A 5,837-nucleotide genomic window follows, 5' to 3' on the forward strand; every position below is an offset into this window, starting at 1 on the left:
TTTAAATTAATATTGTTATATGTATTAATAATTGGCCTTTGAATTAATAATTGATTCTTTTTCCAAGCAATTACTGTGGTTCCCAAGCACTCTGTATGCATTACATCACCCCTGAACTATGAAGACTACAAAAATGCTTTTTGCATTCAGTGCAGGTTTGAATGAACTGAAATTCGCTCATGTTCCAGTACAGAAAGTTCTAGATTTCAGTCTTCTCATACAATGTCCAAATACTATTTTTTTCCTCCCAGCAGACTAATTTACCCTTGGAGTAATCAATGGAGTGACTCCTGCTAACTAAGCAAGTGAAGAGCTGGGGCCAGCAGCTGTCTGGGAATGAGGCAGGAGGATGCTGTAACCTCTGGTCAGTTGAATGCAACACCAGAAAAGATAAAAAGAAAGGAAGGTGAGTCTCCGTTGCGCTCCTGTCTCTTCAGTCTCCTCCTCAAGAAGCCGCTCTTGGGTCTGTACTAGAAAATTTGGTGATTTTAGCATGGCTTAAACTAGGAACTGAATGTTTGGCTCAGTAGGGACTTGCACTTTACACCACCAGTCACAAGTCTGGTCTCTGTTGCAGGTGGATAAATACCCATGTCCTTTTCCTTGCCTTTCCATTCAGAAATGAATGTGTGAGAGAGGAAATAAAGTTCACTGTAGACAAAATCACAGATACTATATACACCATAGTGATTTCTTCTCAACCTCTCCTTCCTAGTATACAGAGGACCGCCTATGTGTGTTCCCTCTGCAGCAGAAGGTTTGATTTATCTCCTTCATGCAGGTCCATGGAGACCCAACTTCCCTCTTCCCATTTCTCTCTGAAAGTTAGAACTCTGAAAAATGGCCTTATCTTCCCCTTCCTGTACACAATTCCTGGAAAAAGAAAGAGGAAAGCAGAATGCAGCATCTGCAGGTGTACACTCAGTGAAAATGTCAAGGCTATTCAGAAGCTTGTTCTCTATTGCAATTTAGCTTCCCTGCATGTCAAAGACTCCATCGCTTAATCTTCAGTTTGTCTTGGCATCACACTGTGTGTTCAATCTTTGATGGCTTAGGAAACAAGGCTCCCATCACAAAAACATGGGCCAAAATGTGTTCAAGTGAGGCATCTCACAAAATCCAAGGCCTTCTATGAAATCCAGCTCACCGGTGAACAACGAGGATGATGAGCAGCAAATGTTCAGGCTCCAAACTGCTGCAGTTTCTATTTTCAAAGTCCTGAAGGGGATTTACAAGCCACTTAGGCAAGTGGAAACAACTCTCAGTCCTTTTCAGAGCTAGGAAATTGAGTCACAGAGAGGTGAAGTGAGCACACACATAGCAGACTTGGCCATGCCTGGGCTCCCAAAAGCTGACCTGGGTCTCTCCTGGGCTTGGATCCTCCAATCCTAAGCAAACCCAAATGGTGACAAGGCCTTTTGTCCGTGGTCTGTCCAAACACCTGTGGAAGCACCAGGATCTGAAGTGAGGTCTTCTCAGTCTTGTGCTACTGCTTTTATTTTTTTTTCCTCCTTCTACACACATCCTACAAGGTGTTATTAAGCATGCTGCTTGTTATCTATTATAGACTACTGTTGTAACTAATATGTGAAGTGCTTCCCTTACAGTTTGTCTTTGACCATACCAATTGGCAGTATCTATGTAGTGGGCACCACAGCATCTTTATAGTAGTATTCGGTGCTTGGCAAGCTCTGAGCCGAGCTCAGCCCTGACTGAGACGTTCAGAAATGTTCAGCCAAAGGCAAGATTTCCCACGGTGCTTGCCCTCCTGTGCAGCCTGTCTGACACCATTTATGAAATATCTTCAGTTTACTCAGTTATCCAAAGGGATAGTATATCTCTTTGAGTAATGCCTGTGAGCTCATCACTTTTTTTTATGTTACTGAAACATAGCTAACTATATGGCTCTGAATTTTGGCATTTGTGTCTCTTCAGAACCAGAGCTGTAAATTCCTGGGTTTATGTATTTATCTAATTTTCTCTAGCAATGGTTTGTTATGAGTGATGATTTAATACTTTTTGTTCCAGATGAATTCTTTGTGAACATCAGCTAATGAAGAGTTCAGCAAAAAAAGAACCCAGGATGTCTCACCTTTGTTTTAGATGTCTCAGTTTATGTCTCACCCTAAGGATTGCTAATCCCAGTGGTCAGGCTAAAATGAAAATCTAATCGCTTGTCTTCCTCTGCATGGTCAGACCTTTAAGTCTTTTGGTTTTGTTTTTATTTGCTTTAGCTCCACATTTTTCAATTTTGTTCAGGAAAGCGCAGAAGAAAAGACAGAGTTAATTTAGTCTCTCAGACGAAAAATCCCTCGACACTGACAAAACCTACTATGCTTGTGCCAGGTCTCTAACAGCTTGGAAATCAAATTAGGCACAGAAATGTTACAGATACCATTTGCTGTCAACAACCTCAAGAAAAAAAAATAGGCACAAAAAAAACAAACCAAAGAGAAAATGCCTTCTCCAGAAATATCACTTCAGCTCTAATGCCCTTTTGCCAGGTGGTTGGGTATGAAATAAGGGCTGCAAAACAATGATTTTAAAAGTCATTTGAAAGGGAGCAAAGAGATTACATGCCAGCTTGATAGTATGACAGCAAGAAATATCTGAACTTGCTTTGCCAGTGATGAAGAAACCTCACCAGATTCGCTCTAGGTTGAGCTCACTGGGGTGGAGGAAGGGAATTTAATCTCAGTATTTGTCAGACTTTCCCAGTGCAGTGGCATATGCTGGTCGGTATAGCCTTGCTGCATTTTCTCACAGGGAAATTGAATGCCAGTGCATTGAAGCTACCTTGGTTATAGCCAGCCTCCCTGAATGTAAGAAAAAATGCACTAGATCAGATTAAAAAAAAGGCTGGGGGGGGAATAGATTCTTTCTAGCCCAGTGTCTAACTGTGGTCATGAGCAAATATCTAGAGCACATTGAGAACAGCACAAGCATCCGTGACACATTAATTACCCCAGTGCACTCCAAAATACCATGTCAATAATAATTGTCAATGGATTCTCTGTTACGAACTTAATCACTCTACTATTGAATGTATATAAACTATCTACAACATCCTTTAGCTACATGCTCTATAAGTTTCCTACTCCCTATGGGGTAAATAACCCTGTTTTTTTCTGTTTGTTTTGAACTTAGCAAGTAATAGCTTCACATAGCATGCCCAAATTCTTGTGGTTGTGAAATGATGATCAGCTCCCATCCATACTCTCCATGTTCCTTCTGCTTCCAAGCTCTTTTTTTCTCATCCACAGGATTCTCTATACATTTGGTAAGCATTGCTGCTCTCTGAACCTTTCCCAGTTTCTGTATGTCCTTGGCAGGAAGAGATATCTTGCTGCATGTCCAATGTTTTGGGGTTGACAGCATCATCTGCTTTTATTAGAGCCATCTGAGCTTAGTTATCTTCCCTCTTCCACAGCGCATGGTCTCTTCAGCAGCATACCAGCTCACAACATATGTGCTACAGAGCTTGCCCTGTCTTTCTTGGGAGGTGAAAGGGGCTATGAACTCTTAGCTGGCCTGGTGATTCTTCTGTTGGTGTTCCCCGATGAGCTTTGGAGGTAAATTCAGTTGTCATTGTCAGTGAAGGCATGTTGGGCTAGAAATCTGAGCCAACCTGACATCTCCTATATACATGGTTTGATGTACTTTTTTTGTTGATGTTTCCATGTCCTGTCTTGCCTTGAAAAGACATCACCACAAATGGAAACTACCTATTGGGGTTTGTACAGGCTTCATCACTTTAGTTATGCCTGAACCGTGAGCAGAAGCTTTCACAGCATGTTGGTGATGCTGCAGTTATGCCCTTGTCACAGTTAAAGCTTGAGGCTAGTAGGTAGCATCGGGTAAGCTTGCAATTTCTATTTTAGAGAGATTTTTTTTTTCCTCCCCCCCAGTATGCATAAGGTAACTTGTCATATTGAGCTGTTTTTCATCCCCTACCAAGTTGTAAATGTAATTTTGCCAATGTATGGTTACTACTTCTCAGCAGGCATGTAATGCAGATCTTGGCTTTTTGTCTTGTTTTGGGAGAAAGGGAAAGAGACAACACCAAAAAAGAGGAAATATGGGAACAATATGTTAGAATCAAGCAAGAAACTAGGAGAAATATTTCTAAAAGTTCACCTTGTTTTCTTAAGTTACTGGGCAATATTTCCATGAGCTACTCCTAACTAATCAGAGAGGATGTAACAATATGGAACTTTCAAGTATGGATAAATTTTATGATTTTATGTTGTTACTCCCTCTTAACATTTTGCCTCTTTTCACTATGCCATGTTGAAAGGAAGATGTTTGTTTTGATCTCTACTTCTTCACCACAGTGGGCAGCCTGTTTCTGCAAGAGTACTTAATGCTTTGCAGGAAATCCTGTTGAGGGTTTTCAAATGCCTCTTGTTTGCAGACACCAAAAAATAGTTGGAAGTAGGGAGAGAATAGTTAAAGATGAGCTGAAGGTGTGGAAAATGTTTTTAAGGAGAAAGTTGATAAAACTATACAGGAATATCAAATTTTATGCTCTGGGTCATTTAAAATTGGACAGTACAATATATCCATCAGAATGTGAACTTATATTGGACTTGAGGGGTAGATTAAACACTCTGGTTGGCTTTGGGGATGAGATTTTCAAAATCAGTCAATCTGCTCTTTCTATTTAAGCGGCAATAGTGTTCAGTCAGCATTCAGCACATTTTGAATATCCCAGGATTTGTCTCTGGGTTTATAAGCTGAATCTTCAGTTCTTTATTAAAAGAAATTACCCAGCAACTCAAAGACATATTTTCCTGAAATAAGATGTGTTTGCAGGTTCTATGCTGCAAATATGCAGTTTTATTTTGTGGTATTTGAAAATCTGTCAAGAAATCCCATATTTTTGCAGCATCTTGAATCACTGCTGAGCCTCTTTCAAGGTTAACTGTCCCTTTCCCTCAATGTGTGATTGACTTTCAGAGTAAGATTATACTAATAAGTCTGTCTATACTACTGTTGTGAATCCCTGCCTTTGTTATGTTTTCCTCTGTCTGACAGTGGAAGGATAGAAAAGAGCCTACATTCAAAACACCCCAATTTGATCAACCTTGGCAAGAAGAAGCAAAAACTTACAAAAACTTACTTGATTTTCTTTGAAGAACAGATGGGAACCATCAGCACATACAGTATCCATGCATCATCACCTGCAATGCAAGTCAACCCTGGCAAGCTCTGCAGCATGCAATTGTTCTGCTTGAGCTAAACATGCAGCCTGAGCCAATTGTAGGAGTCACAATTTTTAAGACAACTTCCCTGGCATAAGAGGCTGGACTGACACCTCCTGAGGTCCCTTCCAGCTCACATTTCTCTATGACTATGATTCTGGAAGTGAGCATCCCTTCAACCATGTCCTTAGCTCCTATAATGATTCCCTGAAATTATTGTAGATCTGTAGTTTTAAAACCACCAAAGGATTGCTCTGGGTTCTTATTGATTTCTGAAACTGCTAAAGGTAGGCCACTGTTAAGACATTTTAATGTTTGAGGTTGCACAGGTTTTCTTTCCGAGTATGTCATCTGGTCTCTTTCCACTCCTGGGAGGCTTTACCTCTGCACAAGTGGATATCAGTGTTACCATGTTTCTGCATGCTTTTCCCTTGAATGGAAGCACTGAAGGATTTCTTGCATCTTTTCCCCTCAGGTGCGCTCCTTATTTTCACAGCTGTAACTAAAAAAAGTTTTGGAGTACAGTTTGATGGAGCTAAAATAAGATACATATAATTGCTTAGATAGTTGGCAAGCCACTGAGAAATAGCAAAGACCAATAATCAACTGGGAATAGCTGAAGCACATAAATTA

At 40.4% G+C, this 5,837-nt stretch overlaps 1 long non-coding RNA gene across 1 annotated transcript; it reads left to right on the forward strand.

The window, feature by feature from the left end:
* The first annotated feature begins 269 nt into the window (after positions 1-269).
* LOC130610307 (uncharacterized) lies at positions 270-5,192 on the forward strand. The gene is made up of 3 exons (XR_008975022.1): positions 270-406; positions 3,158-3,280; positions 5,038-5,192. It is a non-coding gene; the product is annotated as an uncharacterized LOC130610307 (long non-coding RNA).
* The last annotated feature ends 645 nt before the right edge of the window (positions 5,193-5,837 follow it).

The sequence above is a fragment of the Pezoporus wallicus genome, unplaced genomic scaffold (assembly GCF_028554395.1).
Source record: "Pezoporus wallicus isolate ANWC-B61680 ecotype Strahan unplaced genomic scaffold, APGP_CSIRO_Pwel_v1 contig_5261, whole genome shotgun sequence".
NCBI classification, from domain to species: Eukaryota; Metazoa; Chordata; class Aves; order Psittaciformes; family Psittacidae; genus Pezoporus; species Pezoporus wallicus.